Raw genomic sequence first — 22,133 nt, forward strand, 5'->3', positions numbered from 1 at the left:
TCAGATTTTTTAATGAGAACTGAAAGATTCTGCCTTCAGTTTGATCTTCATAATAATACTACTTGTCCTATACAGATAAAAGAAATCTAACGTATATCAGTACTTGTAGTATTTATCTTGAGTATTACTTTTCTTTTCAATTAGGAAATTTGGTACTTAATTGCCTTGTTTTCTGGCAGGGTTGGTGTGTTCAGAATATCTTTTTCCTACAGAATGCTGTGACTTAGGGAAATTTTAATAGTAAGTCCCACAATTTTGTTTTCTTACTCCAATTATCTGTGTTCTGATTTCTTGTTTGAAACTGATGGGAGTCCATATTCCTAAGGCTTCACCATCCAGTGAAGAATGGATGCATCAACTCTCATCTCATTCAAGCAAATGAGGAACTGTCCCGTCCCTGTTTAATTTTCCATTTTATGTACTATATACTCATGTATTGCCTTACAAATTTTAAATTAGGATACTTTTTCCAACTTCAAAATACATACTCTATGCAGCTAAACATTAGTCCAAATGACGAACATGCATGTGGCTTTTTTTTCCAACACTATAAAAACACGGCATTACCTTCTGTTTGTTCAACAATAGCTTCATAATTGCGTAGCTCCTAAAATAAGTCTGTAGAACAAGAACAGTGATCTACAAAATGACACCCCTGCTGAACCACCACCCGTAGATGCGGGTGGTACGGTAAGGCATAAATCATCTATTACTGAAACAAGATTTCTATTTGTCCAAATTCTAGTTTATATTAGAGCTTGCAGATTTAATATTTACTTTTTTGAAACAAATATAATTTTCTCTTCCTTGGGTTTTGCTTCAGATTCTTATGTACCGTGACGTGTTGGTTTTGCTCATCTTTTTAACCCATTCTTTATATCTTGGAGAGCTAGCTATCCAAATATGATTAATATCTTCTTCCGGGGGGATTTCTTCGCACTGTCGTAGACAAGTGTTTATTTAGTTCATTGTCATATTTATTTAGTTCCTTGTCATATGTGGCTAATGGATTATTTAGAGTACCTTTCATACTAATGTTCCTCTTTCAGCTCACAGTTTTCCTTGCTTACATTTTGTCATGCATCTCCGACAAAGAAATAGGACAGAGGAATCACGAGGACCTGCAATGATATGTGTATACATGTAATAGTTGCCCAGGCTCTGCAACTTTTTCAGTAACTAGATGACCCGTTGCGCCAATGGTGCAAAGGCCGAGTGTAAGCCAAGTATTGTAAGAGTGTGCATTAAAATATTTCATGATGATACATGTTTTCTAAGATGAAAAAAACTGATCCAAACCAAGAGTTACCTACAAATTTTTTAAAATAGTTTGACACCTCTAAGTCATACTCCATGCTATGTGTTATTTACAAACTCTTGTGAAAGATTAATGAGTTTCAGAATTTCATATCACCGGCTTACAGTTCAAAACCAAATCTGGAAAAGGGCAGTCAAATACTCCTTAAAAGTCTTGGACATTTTCACAAAGTTATATTATATAAGTAGTAGTATATGTGAATTTCCAAGATATTTCTGACAAGTTTTGAACAATGAAATTAATCCTTACAAGTTGCCCCAATGGCGCAAAGGGCGAGAGCAAACCGAGCTTTCAAACCATGCAAGTAAGAATATTTAGAGACCAATCATAAAATACTTGAAGCATAAGAAAATAAATATCTAGGTATGATGTTCATACAGAGTCACTGTTCATACATAATATTATATATTACAATGCATGGTCGGTTTATAGGCCAAAAGAAAGGTACAAGATCAGTTCATGATAAGCAAAGCTACATAGGCAGAAATGCATCATATAGATAGCTCTGGTCATTCAACTTATGTTAACTAAGTTATGCAGTCATTTACATCAGGTAGTCATCGCTACATGTGCCTTTGGTATGAAAAATGACCTCAACATGTAAGCAACTCTTCCTGATGGGTGTGTTTGGTGGGTTGTCATTGACAAAAGCAGAAATGCCTTCCATATCATAGTTGAGTACCCAATAATACCTCTTTGTTTTTTGTCTATTATCTCTGTTACATAACTATTATCTCCAAAAGGCACCACCAAAAGACTCACACCTGTTGAAATGATGCAACGTGAGACAAGAAACAGGACATCATAAATAAAGTGAGTAATAACCTTTCTTCATAAGAGATATAAAAAAGGAAGTCAGCAAAGAATAAGTAGACAACAAGTGATGTTTGATGGACCAAGCCGTACCAATAGCATAATATCATAGAACCATAACGGTTGCATTTAACTAACATGGTGTTGCCTATTTCTATTGTTTGGCTGAACCATAACAAAAGGAAAAGCATAATTATTTTCCCAATGCAAGCCAATAGATAAATCATGGTAACCAGTTCTGGTCAGATCCAACAAACCACATGCTGAAAAACAAACGCAAAAGAATTTCTTAGAAAGGCGAGTAGAAGATGGAATCTATATACATGAGGTTACTGATTTAATTCCTGCCCTTCTTGCATGTCAACTGTGGGAGTGTGCAGGCAAGAACGACTCGTTGCTAAATTTTTTACATGATGAGAAAAAAGATGCAAATGTTTAGCTACATGAGACACGCTTATGGAAAAGTACTATTGATTCAATTGTACCTCTTCTTTTTTTTCACTATGTCAGTCAGCAGCAAATCACTATTTTCTTCAGTGCCAGTTGACAGCATACACAATGAAACAAAAGGTGAGACTTTGGTTGGTAGCCGAGCAGTCACTTCGGTATTACCCAGAGAAAGGCAAATGACCATTATCATGTTTTGTTCCATCTGGCTTCTCCTTAAAGAGACCCTGGACATTTGGGTCAGCAAGGCAGCACCACATAATCTTGGAGTAGTAGATGTAGTGCCAAGCATGTACTCTAAAAATTCTGGTACATACAATCGAATGCATAAATCTATTAATTTGGTCACTGACAATATTTATACCATTAACAATGTACACTACTCACTGCTTTAAATGAAAATAGATGAAATGGCATTCTGATATGCAGCTGAAAGTATATTACTCCCTCTGATCCATAATAAGCATCGTAGTTTTGAACTGAGTGTTGGGTTTCGTAGTAATTTCAAAAATTTTCCTACGCGCACACAGGATCATGTGATGCATAGCAACGAGAGGAGAGTGTTGTCTACGTACCCAACGCAGACCGACTGCGGAAGCAATGACACGACGTAGAGGAAGTAGTCGTACGTCTTCACGATCCAACCGATCAAGCACCGAAACTACGGCACCTCCGAGTTCGAGCACACGTTCAGCTCGATGACGATCCCCGGACTCCGATCTAGCAAAGTGTCAGGGAAGAGTTTCGTCAGCACGACGGCGTGGTGACGATCTTGATGAACTACAGTAGCAGGGCTTCGCCTAAACTCCGCTACAGTATTATCGAGGAATATGGTGGCAGGGGGCACCGCACACGGCTAAGGAATCGATCACGTGGATCAACTTGTGTCAACTTGTGTGTTTAGAGGTGCCCCTGCCTCCGTATATAAAGGAGGAGAGGAGGGGAGGCTGGCCGGCCAAAGAGGGAGGCGCAGGAGAGTCCTACTCCCTCTGGGAGTAGGATTCCTCCCCCCAATCCTAGTCCAACTAGGATTCCTCGGAGGGGAAGGGAGAGAGGGGGGCCGGCCACCTTCTCCTAGTCCTAATAGGACTAGGGGAGGGGAAAGAGGCGCAGCCACCTTGGGCTGCCCCTTTCTCCTTTCCACTAAGGCCCATGATGGCCCATATGGCCCCCGGGGGGTTCCGGTAACCTCCCGGTAACCCGGTAAAATCCCGATTTCACCCGGAACACTTCCGATGTCCAAACATAGGCTTCCAATATATCAATCTTTACGTCTCGACCATTTCGAGACTCCTCGTCATGTCCGTGATCACATCCGGGACTCCGAACAACCTTCGGTACATCAAAATGCATAAACTCATAATATAACTGTCATCGTAACCTTAAGCGTGCGGACCCTACGGGTTCGAGAACAATGTAGACATGACCGAGACATGTCTCTGGTCAATAACCAATAGCGGGACCTGGATGCCCATATTGGCTCCTACATATTCTACGAAGATCTTTATTGGTCAGACCGCATAACAACATACGTTGTTCCCTTTGTCATCGGTATGTTACTTGCCCGAGATTCGATCGTCGGTATCCAATACCTAGTTCAATCTCGTCAACGGCAAGTCTCTTTACTCGTTCCGTAATACATCATCTCACAACTAACATATTAGTTGTAATGCTTGCAAGGCTTATGTGATGTGTATTACCGAGAGGGCCCAGAGATACCTCTCCGACAATCGGAGTGACAAATCCTAATCTCGAAATACGCCAACCCAACATCGACCATTGGAGACACCTGCAGTACTCCTTTATAATCACCCATTTACGTTGTGACGTTTGGTAGTACCCAAAGTGTTCCTCCGGTAAACGGGAGTTGCATAATCTCATAGTCGTAGGAACATGTATAAGTCATGAAGAAAGCAATAGCAACATACTAAACGATCAGGTGCTAAGCTAATGGAATGGGTCATGTCAATCAGATCATTCTACTAATGATGTGACCTCGTTAATCAAATAACAACTCATTGTTCATGGTTAGGAAACATAACCATCTTTGATTAACGAGCTAGTCAAGTAGAGGCATACTAGTGACACTCTGTTTGTCTATGTATTCACACATGTATTATGTTTCCGGAAAATACAATTCTAGCATGAATAATAAACATTTATCATGATTATAAGGAAATAAATAATAACTTTATTATTGCCTCTAGGGCATATTTCCTTCACTCTCCCACTTGCACTAGAGTCAATAATCTAGATTACACTGTAATGAATCTAACACCCATGGAGCTTTGGTGCTGATCATGTTTTGCTCGTGGAAGAGGCTTAGTCAACGGGTCTGCAATATTCAGATCCGTATGTATCTTGCAAATGTCTATGTCTCCCACCTGGACTAGATCCCGGATGGAGTTGAAGCGTCTCTTGATGTGTTTGGTCCTTTTGTGAAATCTGGATTCCTTTGCCAAGGCAATTGCACCAGTATTGTCACAAAAGATTTTCATTGGACCCGATGCACTAGGTATGACACCTAGATCGGATATGAACTCCTTCATCCAGACTCCTTCATTTGCTGCTTCCGAAGCAGCTATGTATTCCGCTTCACATGTAGATCCCGCTACGACGCTTTGTTTAGAACTGCACCAACTGACAGCTCCACCGTTTAATGTAAACACGTATCCGGTTTGCGATTTAGAATCGTCCGGATCAGTGTCAAAGCTTGCATCAACGTAACCTTTTACGATGAGCTCTTTGTCACTTCCATATACGAGAAACATATCCTTAGTCCTTTTCAGGTATTTCAGGATGTTCTTGACCGCTGTCCAGTGATCCATTCCTGGATTACTTTGGTACCTCCCTGCTAAACTTATAGCAAGGCACACATCAGGTCTGGTACACAGCATTGCATACATGATAGAGCCTATGGCTGATGCATAGGGAACATCTTTCATATTCTCTCTATCTTCTGCAGTGGTCGGGCATTGAGTCATACTCAATTTCACACCTTGTAACACAGGCAAGAACCCTTTCTTTGCTTGATCCATTTTGAATTTCTTCAAAATTTTGTCAAGGTATGTGCTTTGTGAAAGTCCAATTAAGCGTCTTGATCTGTCTCTATAGATCTTAATGCCTAATATGTAAGCAGCTTCACCGAGGTCTTTCATTGAAAAACTTTTATTCAAGTATCCCTTTATGCTATCCAGAAATTCTATATCATTTCCAATCAGTAATATGTCATCCACATATAATATCAGAAATGCTACAGAGCTCCCACTCACTTTCTTGTAAATACAGGCTTCTCCAAAAGTCTGTATAAAACCAAATGCTTTGATCACACTATCAAAACGTTTATTCCAACTCCGAGAGGCTTGCACCAGTCCATAAATGGATCGCTGGAGCTTGCACACTTTGTTAGCTCCCTTTGAATCGACAAACCTTCTGGTTGCATCATATACAACTCTTCTTCCAGGAATCCATTCAGGAATGCAGTTTTTACATCCATTTGCCAAATTTCATAATCATAAAATGCGGCAATTGCTAACATGATTCGGACGGACTTAAGCATCGCTACGGGTGAGAAGGTCTCATCGTAGTCAATTCCTTGAACTTGCCGAAAACCTTTTGCGACAAGTCGAGCTTTGTAGACAGTAACATTACCATCAGCGTCAGTCTTCTTCTTAAAGATCCATTTATTCTCAATCGCTTGCCGATCATCGGGCAAGTCAACCAAAGTCCATACTTTGTTCTCATACATGGATCCCATCTCAGATTTCATGGCTTCTAGCCACTTTGCGGAATCTGGGCTCACCATCGCTTCTTCATAGTTCGTAGGTTCATCATGATCTAGTAGCATGACCTCCAGAACAGGATTACCGTACCACTCTGGTGCGGATCTTACTCTGGTTGATCTACGAAGTTCAGTAGTATCTTGATCTGAAGTTTCATGATCATGATCATTGGCTTCCTCACTAACTGGTGTAGGTGTCACTGAAACAGTTTTCTGTGATGAACTACTTTCCAGTAAGGGAGCAGGTACAGTTACCTCGTCAAGTTCTACTTTCCTCCCACTCACTTCTTTCGAGAGAAACTCCTTCTCTAGAAATGATCCATTCTTAGCAACAAATGTTTTGCCTTCGGATCTGTGATAGAAGGTGTACCCAACAGTTTCCTTTGGGTATCCTATGAATACACATTTCTCCGATTTGGGTTCGAGCTTATCAGGTTGAAGCTTTTTCACATAAGCATCGCAGCCCCAAACTTTAAGAAACGACAACTTTGGTTTCTTGCCAAACCATAGTTCATAAGGCGTCGTCTCAACGGATTTTGATGGTGCCCTATTTAACGTGAATGCGGCCGTCTCTAAAGCATATCCCCAAAATGATAGCGGTAAATTTGTAAGAGACATCATAGATCACACCATATCTAGTAAAGTACGATTACGACGTTCGGACACACCATTACGCTGTGGTGTTCCGGGGGGGGGGGCGTGAGTTGCGAAACTATTCCACAGTTTTTCAAATGTACACCAAACTCGTAACTCAAATATTCTCCTCCACGATCAGATCGTAGAAACTTTATTTTCTTGTTACGATGATTTTCAACTTCACTCTGAAATTCTTTGAACTTTTCAAATGTTTCAGACTTATGCTTCATTAAGTAGATATATCCATATCTGCTTAAATCATCTGTGAAGGTGAGAAAATAACGATATCCGCCACGAGCCTCAATATTCATCGGACCACATACATCGGTATGTATGATTTCCAACAAATCTGTTGCTCTCTCCATAGTACCGGAGAACGGTGTTTTAGTCATCTTGCCCATGAGGCACGGTTCGCAAGTACCAAGTGATTCATAATCAAGTGGTTCCAAAAGTCCATTAGTATGGAGTTTCTTCATGCGTTTTACACCGATATGACCTAAACGACAGTGCCACAAATAAGTTGCACTTTCATTATCAACTCTGTATCTTTTGGTTTCAACATTATGAATATGTGTATTACTACTATCGAGATTTAGTAAGAATAGACCACTCTTCAAGGGTGCATGACCATAAAAGATATTACTCATATAAATAGAACAACCATTATTCTCTGATTTAAATGAATAACCGTCTCGCATTAAACAAGATCCAAATATAATGTTCATGCTCAACGCTGGCACCAAATAACAATTATTTAGGTCTAATATTAATCCCGAAGGTAGATGTAGAGGTAGCGTGCCGACCGCGATCACATCGACTTTGGAACCGTTTCCCACGCGCATCGTCACCTCGTCCTTTGCCAGTGCCCGCTTATTCTGTAGTCCCTGTTTCGAGTTGCAAATATTAGCAACAGAACCAGTATGAAATACCCAGGTGCTACTGCGAGCATTGGTAAGGTACACATCAATAACATGTATATCACATATACCTTTGTTCACCTTGCCATCCTTCTTATCCGCCAAATACTTGGGGCAGTTCCGCTTCCAGTGACCAGTCTGCTTGCAGTAGAAGCACTCAGTTTCAGGCTTAGGTCTAGACTTGGGTTTCTTCTCTTGAGCAGCAACTTGCTTGCCGTTCTTTTTGAAGTTCCCCTTTTTCTTCCCTTTGCCCTTTTTCTTGAAACTAGTGGTCTTGTTAACCATCAACACTTGATGCTCCTTCTTGATTTCTACCTCCGCAGCTTTTAGCATTGCGAAGAGCTCGGGAATAGTCTTGTTCATCCCTTGCATATTATAGTTCATCACGAAGCTCTTGTAGCTTGGTGGCAGTGATTGGAGAATTCTGTCAATGACGCAATCATATGGAAGATTAACTCCCAATTGAATCAAGTGATTTATTATACCCAGACATTTTGAGTATATGCTCACTGACAGAACTGTTCTCTTCCATCTTGCAGCTATAGAACTTATTGGAGACTTCATATCTCTCAATCCGGGCATTTGCTTGAAATATTAACTTCAACTCCTGGAACATCTCATATGCTCCATGACGTTCAAAACGTCGTTGAAGTCCCGATTCTAAGCCGTAAAGCATGGCACACTGAACTATCGAGTAGTCATCAGCTTTGCTCTGCCAGACGTTCATAACATCTGGCGTTGCTCCAGCAGCAGGCCTGGCACCCAGCGGTGCTTCCAGGACGTAATTCTTCTGTGCAGCAATGCGGATAATCCTCAAGTTACGGACCCAGTCCGTGTAATTGCTACCATCATCTTTCAACTTTGCTTTCTCAAGGAACGCATTAAAATTTAACGGAACAACAGCACGAGCCATCTATCTACAATCAACATAAACAAGCAAGATACTATCAGGGACTAAGTTCATGATAAATTTTAAGTTCAATTAATCATATTATTAAAGAACTCCCACTTAGATAGACATCCCTCTAATCCTCTAAGTGATCACGTGATCCAAATCAACTAAACCATGTCCGATCATCACGTGAGATGGAGTAGTTTCATCGGTGAACATCATTATGTTGATCATATCTACTATATGATTCACGCTCGACCTTTCGGTCTCCGTGTTCCGAGGCCATATCTGCATATGCTAGGCTCGTCAAGTTTAACCTGAGTATTCTGCGTGCGCAACTGTTTTGCACCCGTTGTATTTGAACGTAGAGCCTATCACACCCGATCATCACGTGGTGTCTCAGCACGAAGAATTTTTGCAACGGTGCATACTCAGGGAGAACACTTCTTGATAATTTAGTGAGAGATCATCTTATAATGCTACCATCAATCAAAGCAAGATAAGATGCATAAAAAGATAAACATCACATGCAATCAATATAAGTGATATGATATGGCCATCATTATCTTGTGCTTGTGATCTCCATCTCCGAAGCACCGTCATGATCACCATCGTCACCGGCGCGACACCTTGATCTCCATCGTAGCATCGTTGTCGTCTCGCCAATCTTATGCTTCCACGACTATCACTACCGTTTAGTAATAAAGTAAAGCATTACATCGCGATTGCATTGCATACAATAAAGCGACAACCATATGGCTCCTGCCAGTTGCCGATAACTTGGTTACAAAACATGATCATCTCATACAATAAAATTCAGCATCATGCCTTGACCATATCACATCACAACATGCCCTGCAAAAACAAGTTAGACGTCCTCTACTTTGTTGTTGCATGTTTTACGTGGCTGCTACGGGCTTAAGTAAGAACCAATCTCACCTACGCATCAAAACCACAACGATAGTTTGTCAAATAGACTCCGTTTTAACCTTCGCAAGGACCGGGCGTAGCCATACTTGGTTCAACTAAAGTTGGAGAGGCAGTCGCCCGCAAGCCATCTGTGTGCAAAGCACGTCGAGGGAACCGGTCTCGCGTAAGCGTACGCGTAAGGTTGGTCCGGGTCGTCTCGTCCAACAATACCGCTGAACCAAAATATGACATGCTGGTAGGCAGTATGACTTGTATCGTCCACAACTCACTTGTGTTCTACTCGTGCATATAACATCAACATCATTAACCTAGGCTCGGATGCCACTGTTGGGTTTCGTAGTAATTTCAAAAATTTTCCTACGCGCACACAGGATCATGTGATGCATAGCAACGAGAGGAGAGTGTTGTCTACGTACCCAACGCAGACCGACTGCGGAAGCAATGACACGACGTAGAGGAAGTAGTCGTACGTCTTCACGATCCAACCGATCAAGCACCGAAACTACGGCACCTCCGAGTTCGAGCACACGTTCAGCTCGATGACGATCCCCGGACTCCGATCCAGCAAAGTGTCGGGGAAGAGTTTCGTCAGCACGACGGCGTGGTGACGATCTTGATGAACTACAACAGCAGGGCTTCACCTAAACTCCGCTACAGTATTATCGAGGAATATGGTGGCAGGGGGCACCGCACACGGCTAAGGAATCGATCACGTGGATCAACTTGTGTCAACTTGTGTGTTTAGAGGTGCCCCTGCCTCCGTATATAAAGGAGGAGAGGAGGGGAGGCTGGCCGGCCAAAGAGGGAGGCGCAGGAGAGTCCTACTCCCTCTGGGAGTAGGATTCCTCCCCCCAATCCTAGTCCAACTAGGATTCCTCGGAGGGGAAGGGAGAGAGGGGGGCCGGCCACCTTCTCCTAGTCCTAATAGGACTAGGGGAGGGGAACGAGGCGCAGCCACCTTGGGCTGCCCCTTTCTCCTTTCCACTAAGGCCCATGATGGCCCATATGGCTCCCGGGGGGTTCCGGTAACCTCCCGGTAACCCGGTAAAATCCCGATTTCACCCGGAACACTTCCGATGTCCAAACATAGGCTTCCAATATATCAATCTTTACGTCTCGACCATTTCGAGACTCCTCGTCATGTCCGTGATCACATCCGGGACTCCGAACAACCTTCGGTACATCAAAATGCATAAACTCATAATATAACTGTCATCGTAACCTTAAGCGTGCGGACCCTACGGGTTCGAGAACAATGTAGACATGACCGAGACATGTCTCTGGTCAATAACCAATAGCGGGACCTGGATGCCCATATTGGCTCCTACATATTCTACGAAGATCTTTATTGGTCAGACCGCATAACAACATACGTTGTTCCCTTTGTCATCGGTATGTTACTTGCCCGAGATTCGATCGTCGGTATCCAATACCTAGTTCAATCTCGTCAACGGCAAGTCTCTTTACTCGTTCCGTAATACATCATCTCACAACTAACATATTAGTTGTAATGCTTGCAAGGCTTATGTGATGTGTATTACCGAGAGGGCCCAGAGATACCTCTCCGACAATCGGAGTGACAAATCCTAATCTCGAAATACGCCAACCCAACATCGACCATTGGAGACACCTGCAGTACTCCTTTATAATCACCCATTTACGTTGTGACGTTTGGTAGTACCCAAAGTGTTCCTCCGGTAAACGGGAGTTGCATAATCTCATAGTCGTAGGAACATGTATAAGTCATGAAGAAAGCAATAGCAACATACTAAACGATCAGGTGCTAAGCTAATGGAATGGGTCATGTCAATCAGATCATTCTACTAATGATGTGACCTCGTTAATCAAATAACAACTCATTGTTCATGGTTAGGAAACATAACCATCTTTGATTAACGAGCTAGTCAAGTAGAGGCATACTAGTGACACTCTGTTTGTCTATGTATTCACACATGTATTATGTTTCCGGAAAATACAATTCTAGCATGAATAATAAACATTTATCATGATTATAAGGAAATAAATAATAACTTTATTATTGCCTCTAGGGCATATTTCCTTCACTGAGGTTAGTTCAACTTATTTTAAACCCGCAACTCTTATTACGGATCGAAGGGAGTATGAAATTATGAATAAGTAGCAGGTCTCTAGAACTGCAAATGAAAGATCATGCATATTATTAAAAGCGAACCTAGAAATATGGATTCCATGGTCACATTTGCAGAAAAACTTCATATGAATGTTAAACATTAAAACATAGATTTGGTTCCCTTTTCAACATACCATAAATGTGTGTGGTGTCCTAAAAACCTCTATATCTCCAAGTAGGCGACACCTTACTACAGATATGCCAAGGAAATATTACACACTCTATTAGAATGATTTGAAGAAATTGACAAGCTCGTAAAACTTAAATGCCAACAGCCATTCCTTTAATTAATATTCAAAGAGAAAATTATTAGATACGGAGAGAGAATTATTAATCTGAGTTACCGTTTATTAGTTTGTAAGAAACAATATACAACATCGGAATCCTCTCCATGTAGGAATCATCAACTAACTCCGTTGGCAAACATAGGGGTCAATCGAAGAACTTCTATAAAGCTCCTATAAACAATCGATGTGAACTGTATGTAGTGAACGCAAGCTTGCTGCAGGGTGCCACTTTAGGTGATGCATACCCTAGCTGATTCTCCTAGGCTCCCTACAATATATAATTTGGTAAAGAGTAGTGCAGAACGAGAGACGCGAAAAAAAACATTTTTCTTGATGAAACATTACGGATCAAGTCGGTCTATTTGAGGCTTTCTGTTAAATTCATTAGACCATGGAACAAAGGGATTTAGCGTCACAGGGTTATTTGCCGGCGGTGTGCAGCAGGGCTGATGGGAGATGAACTCGAATTGGGTTGGAGTGTGAACTGCGTGCCACCAGTACTACATAATTCCTTCACTCATCAGCCGCAACTAAGGATCGTGGCTTCCTGAATAATTTGCTAAAAATAGAATTGAACATCAGACAATCGTAATCACCATATTCTCAAGACATTTATAAAAAATGATTCAAATGTTGATGCAAACACGCTGGACCAGAAAGAGGCCAAAGTATGCGCTCAAATTCAGTAGTTCCATGAAGATTCGGAACTGGCCCTTTCATATCTCCTCGCAGCTAGTGCATCTCTTATCTGAGGCAAAGAGAGGATGCCAAACACTCAGACAAAGCACAGCAAAAATGGTACAACCATGGAATAGGAGGAACACATTGTAGGCCTGGATGGGAAGAAAATTTGGCGCGGATAGTGATGAAGACTTGCTTCCAAAATATAAGTTGGAGGAGACAGGGCTCATACCACACACACTGTCTTCAGCGTCCGCAATGCAGGGACATGGCCATCTCAAGATCAATCAATGGGCGACTTCCTTGTCTACTGCCACCACAAGGCAAGGCTCAACGTCCACTCTAGATCAAGCAAAAGTCACCTTCCACATTTTGAAGACCATGACAGCATGGCAGTACTCTCCGAAGCAACAAACATAAGTTACATATCGTGGTGCCTACAAAAGTCAAAGAAATTCAAATTCTGTCATAACAGTAGATTCAGGACTTCACTGTGTAACATATATATTGGTAGGCTTGAAATTACTACACAAACCAGAGAAAAAAATAGGAAGATCTACATCACTTATTTTAGCATGTCAAGATTATAAGCTGCAAATGTATGTTCTTGAGCATCAGTTGTCTACTGAGCATACCAGGCCTACAGAACACATATAGACAAAAATCAATTGCCTTTAGAGGAGAACTCTCCTTGTTGTTCGCATATAAGTTCTCTGGTTTAAGGTCCCGATGGATGATAACTTTTCTATGGCACATCTGTCACACTTTAATGGCAAGAATACATGTCTAATGTCACAAAATAATTCCATAATGCAAGAAACTAAGATGTGAACACATGATAAAATGACTAAAGGAAAACAAAAAAACTTGCTTCCACCATGAATCGCTGAATTTCCAAGTAGCTGTGCTCACAAATTTATACATAGAAAGAAATAGCGGTACCTTGTAAATTTGTACAGCCTATCAACAACAGAGTTGTGAATTAATCTCTTTGTCTTGATGCCCTCATCACCAGGCTCAGTATCACGGATATCTTCTCTTGAACCATCATAAGTAGTGTGGCCATTGTTGAAGTATGACCAGTTATATTCTCCTTGTGTCTCCCTATATTTTTTATTCGGCTGCCCATTGTTGTGGCTGCACTTCTCACGTCAAATTTTAGCTATGTCGCCCCTGCGAAACACGAGCAAATTCGAATCAAAAGAAAATGATATGAAGAGAAACAGAGTGGTAATTTTGCAAATCCAAGGATTTCGTCACGCATCAGACCTTTATAACAAATATTCTGTTAATTAGCACAGAGGCATGAAAAGTACTATCACACTTGGTGCAACTAAGGAAAATTAAAACAACAACAATGCAGGTATATGGATTTAACTCTTAGCCAAAACAATATGCATTTAGATTTAACTACACATGTATTCATTGTAGCTATCCTTTAATCAGATTGTTTAATAGACTTTATTCAAACTATTGACAAAGAATCCGGCGAAGTATCACAAAACACAGGAGATGATATACAAATGAAGATACATACCAACATGTTTAGCAAAAATATAAAACAAAGGCAGAGAAGACACCTTTGTATCATTCAGTGTAAGCTAGAAGGGCAATTTGGATAACACTCAGTGAGCTAGATAGGTAGTAGCCCCAATATAAAGGGATATTCAAAGATAAATGACAAATTGGGGAACAACATCCTGCACTATGATTGTTTTCATGAGGAGATCATAGAGATAAAATGAATTGTCAGTGCATAATCACCTGGCAATTTCTTGAGTTAACTTCACATTTGCCTTAAAGGTTATATAAACAGTCATACTAAGGGAATTTAAGGGTGGTGGAAATCGACTCGAACATAAGGAGATTTCAGTTGTATGCCCAATATATGCTTCCAAATAAATAATCTAAAAATCATCTTCTATGACTATTTCGAAACAAAGGCACCTCAGGAAGCATGTAGTCAAACTAAATACTCCCTTTGTAAATTAATATAAGAGCGTTTAGATCACTATTTTAGTATTCTAAACGCTCTTATATTAGTTTACGGAGGGAGTAGTAAATAAGGTACCATTTCCCCCCTGAAAAAAGCCCATGGCACAACAAGTTTCTGTGGCAGCACCTGAGACACATATGGCGAGGAGGGCGACTGGGAGGGAGGTGTTCCTCCCCTCCGCCTCGACCAGTGGCCCCCGACCTGTTGGCGCCGCCTCATCCTCGCAGCGCCGCTCTTCTTCCTCCTCTCAACTCTCTCTTCTCTCGTATATGGTTTCTCACAAGAACACAAGAACACTCTCATGAACACACACGTACACACACGCCCAAGGAAGAAACCAGCACCGGCTTTGCCGACAGCTCTCTTCCTTGGTGACACAAACACTACATTTTTCCACAGCCCTCCTGGCCTGCTTATTCTATTTCGTAATGCAAACTATATATACACAGGGCCAGCATCAGTGTCACCTAAACTCACGCCACTACTTTGACCCACTAACTACCTAGCTAGCATGCACACACGCGCACCACTCCTGCCATGCATGCACACACCACGGCCAGCCACACACATTGGCTTGATCCGGCTCCGCTAGCTAACTGCACGTATATGCTTGAGTCCAACCCAAGTATCTGCAGATAACTAACTGGAAGCTCACGCGGCGTTGCCACAACTAAGTACACATGCTTCCACTGCGTATTTATCTGCTACGCTACCTAGCCGCTTAGACTCCTCGGAGCACCCATACATGCTGCTAACTAACTCAAAAAGAAGAAATAATCTAAACCTAGCACTAATAACAAGATTAGTTCCAACACGACCCGTCAGCTCAATCGTGTTTGAACTTGTGGCGGATCTGAAACTAAGCTCAATCGTGTTGGAGAAAGCAATAGATGAGCTACTTATACTTGATAAACAATTAGTGCTGCTTAACTACAGAAAGCAGAAGTAACAATATTAGATGGACTGACATAGTACTGAACGTCAACAACTGAAAAAAGAAACAATGGAGAGAGAATCTTACATCCTCAACAGCAATTCTGAAATGACCAAAACCAGATCCAATATCGTCACTTCTGCTAGTAAGCGAATTCACGTGTTAATTCAACAGAAAACATACAGTCTCTGGAAGACAAAGAGATGTCATGGGTGTTTTGACATTTGAAGCTTACAGTAAGTGAGCTCTACACAAAATGTGAGTCCTCTGGTCCGTGCCCAAGGAAGGCGTTGGTGTACCTCTCCTCAGGATGTCCCTTTTCTGCAGCTGCTTCATTTCTAAGAACTCTGTACATAAAACCTAGAGGACAGCAAGCTCTACCAAATTGACAAAACCGCAGTGCTCAAGGCAAATTCATCGTCAACAAGGGACGGGATCAGCATACTATTTCGTCAGCTGCTTTATCCAGAACATGATGGAGGCTCCCAAGATGCTCTGCATATTGTCAACCATCAAATCGAATATTGTGCAACTGAATCCGTTGGATTGACAGGTTCTTCAACAATTCCATAGAGGCGACTGTTTTCTCTGAATTTGGTCCTAAAATTACATGATGGCGGACACTACAGGCCTGCAAGAAAATTGATGAACTACTTGGTATACAGTGTCTAGTTAAGTGCCTCAAATATTCTAACGGCAAATGGTCAAAACAAAAGGTTTACCCGATTGAGCAAAAAACTCAAATAGTCAGCAACGTGTCATTGGAACAAAATCCTGCGAGATAGAAATAGAAGTGGAACCACAATAAGAACAAATTAGCTCATGAACAAATCATCAAACAGGATAGAGAGAATACTGTGAAAACAAAGTACAGAGAAGAAAGAAGACCCAAAGAGAGAGGAGCATCTCGGCAAGATTCTGAAGGAGGACTTCTTCACTCATGCTCCTTTAGCTAACGCACTGGCCTGCAGCTGCCGCTGCCAGATTGGGTATGAGGACGACGACGACGTGCAGCGGACGACCACTCCTCCACTCCAGCAGCACGCCACCGCCTGGTCCTGCTCCTCCTCACGCATCTTCCCCCTCCCTCTCCTCGCTCACCTCACGCCACACGACCAGCGCGCTGGGCCGGCGGGGAGAGGGGAGGAGACGACGAGGAGAGGAGAGGAGCCGACGGCCGTGGCCTCCTCCTCCTCACGCGTCTGTCCTCTCCCTCTCCTCGCTCTCCGCACGCCGCGACCCACGCACTCGCACCGACGGGGAGAGGAGAGGGCCCGGCGGCGGCAGAGGGGATGAGGTTAGCGGGAGGAGGAGGAGGCCAGGAGGTAGGATCCCGCACGGGGCAGAGGAGAGCGGTGGCGGCGGCGGCAGGCGGATCCGGCACGGGGCAGAGGGGAGGGGTGGCGGCGGCAAGGGGGGGGGGCTCGGGGGGACGCGGGTTAGGCCGCTCTCGCGCGGGGGCGGGCGACGGCTAGGGTTTCTCCATTGCAGCGGGTGAGTTTTATACACCTGTACTTGCCTGTACATAAAATTACTAAAACGCCCTTGATGGGGCACGAAAATTACAAGCGGTGGCAGCAGCGATTTATGGGGCGACGTGGCTAGCTTGGTCCTGCCTAGGAGTTCTTGAGGGTTTAAAGTACAGAGAAGAAAGAAGACCCAAAGAGAGAGGAGCATCTCGGCAAGATTCTGAAGGAGGACTTCTTCACTCATGCTCCTTTAGCTAACGCACTGGCCTGCAGCTGCCGCTGCTAGATTGGGTATGAGGACGACGACGACGTGCAGCGGACGACCACTCCTCCACTCCAGCAGCACGCCACCGCCTGGTCCTCCTCCTCCTCACGCATCTTCCCCCTCCCTCTTCTCGCTCACCTCACGCCACACGACCAGCACGCTGGCGCCAACGGGGAGAGGGGAGGAGACGACGAGGAGAGGAGAGGAGCCGACGGCCGTGGCCTCCTCCTCCTCACGCGTCTGTCCTATCCCTCTCCTCGCTCTCCGCACGCCGCGACACACGCACTCGCACCGACGGGGAGAGGAGAGGGCCCGGCGGCGGCAGAGGGGATGAGGGTAGCGGGAGGAGGAGGAGGCCAGGAGGTAGGATCCCGCACGGGGCAGAGGAGAGCGGTGGCGGCGGCGGCAGGCGGATCCGGCACGGGGCAGAGGGGAGGGGTGGCGGTGGCAAGGGGGGGCTTGGGGGGACGCGGGTTAGGCCGCTCTCGCACGGGGGCGGGCGACGCCCAGGGTTTCTCCATTGCAGCGGGTGAGTTTTATACACCTGTACTTGCCTGTACGTGAAATTACTAAAACGCCCTTGGCGGGGCACGAAATTTACAAGCGGTGGCAGCAGCGATTTATGGGGCGACATGGCTAGCTTGGTCCTGCCTAGGAGTTCTTGAGGGTTTATATGTTCAATGTTGCTGAATCTGTGGGGTCATCCAGACAAGGATGTTGCCAAGGCTAACTGGAAATACATCTTTGCAGAAACTGTAGGGATTTTGCAGCCTCTAATTTGAAATATAAATGTCCCCAGTTTTCGCCAAAAACCAATGCCCATCTCGAGATCAACGGGAGAGTTTTCGCTACAGAAAGATAGTTGTCTATAGATATTGATCTTTTTAGATGCTACTTTGTCAAGCAGCGTATTGAATATGTTGTTTTATGATTTATGTGTTATGAACTCACATCGTCTTTCTTCATTGTAAACCTACCTAGGCATGTCATGAAATATGACTGCTTCCCGAGTAGTTCTGATTTCGTGTGATGCACTATTCCAGTAATTTTTATTTCTTGTCGTCTGGGCAACAATGCTAAGGAATCTTTCTATGTGTGATCTTGAGCTAATGAGGAATCGTTCTGTGTGTGATCTAGAGCTAATGAGGAATCTTTCTGTGTGTGATCTAGAGCTATGAGGAATCTTTCCGTGAGTGTTCTAGAGCTAACGAGGTGAACACACGTTGTGATGATCTACTCTAGTAGACAAGTGTTGTGCAATACATTGGAGAAGATGCAGAGCAGGAATCCAAAACTAGGAATCATCATGATTTTTCTCAGATTCACTTAACATAACACTTATTGACAATCCTATCGCAATCTTCTGAAAACATACACAAATTAGAAGGAAAAACTTCCACTTATACAAGGAAATTTGAGAAGCACGATTTTATCGACAGAATAATTCATAAGGTAAATGTGTTGCAGCCCAGATCAAGTATTCACTATACATCATGAAAACGACAGGTAATGTTATCTTTGTCTTCCTGGTACAAATTTCACTTACATCCAAATCTTTTGTGAGACTGAATAACCAAAACCAGCTGAATGACATGTTCCATCCATGGCATAATAATTTAGAGTTCATCTATATTCTTCTGGCATTGGTAGCTTCAGTTAAGCTTTACTGAATTCACGGTGAGCATCAATAGGTCGGGGGCTGGACGTGGTTGTGGTTGTGTTTGTTCTCATTGGTTAAATGAGAATCACGGCGCTGCCATGACTCCACTCCACGTGCTTCCTCACGGCACAGTCCTTGATGCTGCTCCATCTGTAGAACCCCCTGCCCTCTATTAGTTCATACTGAATTGCTTGATTCAATTACCACCTACAATGAAAGCTTGCAGATTTCACCAATGGCTAAACAAAAAGTATGCACAAAGCTACACGAGAATGATAATGAAAATTTGATCTCTTTCCTGTATGCCTTTCGTATCAAGAGAATATATTTGGAAATGTGCTTAACTGTAACTGTCACAAAGAAACTTGACAAGATTTTAACAAGCAAATCTGTTAATATACAAATCTGACAGAAGATCATTAACACCTTGAACAACAGTTTCGTGTCATGTTCAGTTGCAACCCGATGACACTATGTCAAACTAAAGATCATTTTTTCTGAGACGCAACCAAAGATTAATTGATCATCTAATAAAACCTGATTGAACACAACAAAGGATATAAAAGCGGCATCCAAGATCTAAAGCATTTAATTCCAAAACAAAGCCCGGCGTATTGACAATTATGTCTGTTCTTTTTTATTTCTTGACCAAAATCTTATTGATATAAGCAACAACATTTTAAATCATGTAATGCAGAGTTGCACACACAATCAGTACCTTTTTTCTTTCAAGAACTCCATAAATGAACCTGTGATATATGATGAACATGCAGAACACAATTTCAGAAAAGAAATAAAGTTTGCCTTTGTTTGTTATTTCCAAATAGAAGAATTCTAAGTACTAGTTTGTAGACTGATAAAAATACTGTTGCATACGGTAGAGAGCCTAGCGTATAGTCTGTGTAGCCTGAGCTACAAAGGAACTTTGTGATAGTCTGGCAAGCTTCCCAACGAAATTACCTCAGTAGATGCAATAGTTCATGTCAGAAAATACCAAATATAAAAAGACAATGATGAAGCTGCTTCTGCATTCCGCAAGTGTATCTAACAAGATTAAACATATTAGCTTCTTTATTGTACAAATAAGTTTGTTCGCAACCACCATATGCAATTGTGGAGTGGCGGCCGAGTTCTATGACCAAATCAATTGGATGTTAAGAGAACATCATAGTTTGCAACACATTTCCCTCAACCTCGTCACGCCAAATAGACCATAACTTTTCTGCACTTGCCCACTGCAATAATACATGCAACAATATACCAGTTAATTACTCATGAAAGAAAGAGGTGAGTGGATGAGTACATAATTGATCTGGCTGGAAGCCGCCGGAATGAACTGGGTCAAAATCAATGTGGATGGCTCATGGCTCTATCATCAGGGCAACAGGAGTTGCGAGTGTGGGGATGGTTTTACAAGATAACTGGAAAGGTTCTGCTTTCTACAGGGAGAGTGCTTCAAGCGTGCACTAATGCCGAAAAACTAGAAGCTATGTCTTGCCTGGATGGCCTGAGATTAGCAGCAACACGGTCATTTATATGAACCAATATCAATTTAGTCTTCAGACATGATGTCAAAAATTCTAAACAACAACAAAAACTAACTGAATGTTAAACTGTGCTTCCACAACAAAATGAGCTACTGATTTGTCACTAATTTTAAAAAGAATCGACTTGGTCTAATACTATAACCTTAGCATAAGCAGTATAATTTCATATAACATGGTCATTTCGTTCTGCTCTCACTACAACAAGGCCAAGTGATTCCCTGACAAGTAATTTCCCCATCACAACTTACCACCCCCATTTAGATGCCAAACTCAAAACACACAAATTCTGCCGACACAAACAAACTTCAGTATATCAAAAATAGGAAGGGATTTTACCACGGCATGGAGGCGGCCAAGTTAGAGGGAGGTAAGGGGCGGGGCTTGAGCTCATGGGCGCGTGCAGGGAGCCAGTGACCAAACTTGAAAAGTATGTCAATCATATTCATACCTAGTCAATGAAAAAACAACCCAGATCAATGGGCCCAAATCAATCAGGGAGGCGAGGATCAATCAAGGATACGAGGATGGAAGAAGAGAGATAAGAAACTTATCGAGCTCATGGAGCACCTCGCCGCGGCCGAGCGCCGCTCCGCCGCCGAAATCGCGATCCAACTTGGCGCCGTCACTTCAGTAGAGCCACCGCAGAGCCACCGCAGCCGGCTCGTGCCCGCTTGGATGGAGTGGCCTGCTCTGTTAGCCTACAGAGAAGGGGAACCGCCATGGCTGCGTGTCGAACAGGTCGGGCAGCGTAGGTAGATGGTGCGGGAAATAGCATAGCCCTCCCACGATCTGTAGAGTTGGTTTTCTCCCGATTAGTTCGGTAGGAGAGAGAAGAGGTAAATTTACCTCGCTTTTTTCTTTTGCGCACAGGGTCTCCATGCTGTAAGAGCTAGCAATGCGTGAGGTAAATTTATGTTTCATACTTTGTTTTTTCACCGCCTGATGTGTGGTTCGGCTGGGGTGAGGAATAACAATTCTTCATCCTGGATGACGAATAGCGCGACCCTATATATATATATATATATATAGGGAAAATCCATCCTACCACCCGGTGGTAGTTACCCCACATGTCTCATATACTACCATGTGGTATTATATATACTACTTTATTATTTTAAATATGTTCATATACTATATCTAAGATATTTCAAAACAAGTTACATGAAAAAATTGCATATGAGCCCATAGTTTTTGTTATATTTGTGAAATACGTATATATTTGTATGTAAAAAAGCATACTCAAAAAATGATACATACGCCCTAGAAATTTGTATATATACTACCTAATCGTTGTTATATACTACATACTACATGTACATACTCTCGGTTTCGATAGATATTACATACAACATACAAAACGCAAATGGTGATAACTACCACTGCTTGTAGGATATATATATATATAGTAGCA

General features: G+C 42.7%; 2 long non-coding RNA genes across 5 annotated transcripts; both read right to left on the reverse strand.

Moving 5' to 3' along the window:
* Window positions 1-1,670: 1,670 nt before the first annotated feature.
* On the reverse strand, window positions 1,671-17,457 carry LOC119363621. 3 transcript variants are annotated; one of them, XR_005174167.1, is made up of 8 exons: window positions 17,441-17,457; window positions 16,504-16,555; window positions 16,017-16,412; window positions 15,869-15,920; window positions 13,794-14,024; window positions 13,084-13,288; window positions 2,617-2,884; window positions 1,671-2,082 (listed from the first exon to the last, which is right to left on the reverse strand). It is a non-coding gene; the product is annotated as an uncharacterized LOC119363621 (long non-coding RNA). The 3 variants fall into 3 exon arrangements; XR_005174166.1 differs by lacking the exon at window positions 17,441-17,457 and adding an exon at window positions 16,670-17,106; XR_005174168.1 differs by lacking the exon at window positions 17,441-17,457 and adding an exon at window positions 16,670-17,106 and having other exon boundaries at window positions 15,869-15,923.
* A 1,463-nt stretch (window positions 17,458-18,920) lies between these two features.
* On the reverse strand, window positions 18,921-21,616 carry LOC119363622. 2 transcript variants are annotated; one of them, XR_005174169.1, is made up of 2 exons: window positions 21,059-21,616; window positions 18,921-20,410 (listed from the first exon to the last, which is right to left on the reverse strand). It is a non-coding gene; the product is annotated as an uncharacterized LOC119363622 (long non-coding RNA). The 2 variants fall into 2 exon arrangements; XR_005174170.1 differs by having other exon boundaries at window positions 18,921-19,382; window positions 21,059-21,610.
* Window positions 21,617-22,133: the final 517 nt, after the last annotated feature.

Source organism: Triticum dicoccoides, chromosome 2B (genome assembly GCF_002162155.2).
Source record: "Triticum dicoccoides isolate Atlit2015 ecotype Zavitan chromosome 2B, WEW_v2.0, whole genome shotgun sequence".
Taxonomy (NCBI): Eukaryota; Viridiplantae; Streptophyta; class Magnoliopsida; order Poales; family Poaceae; genus Triticum; species Triticum dicoccoides.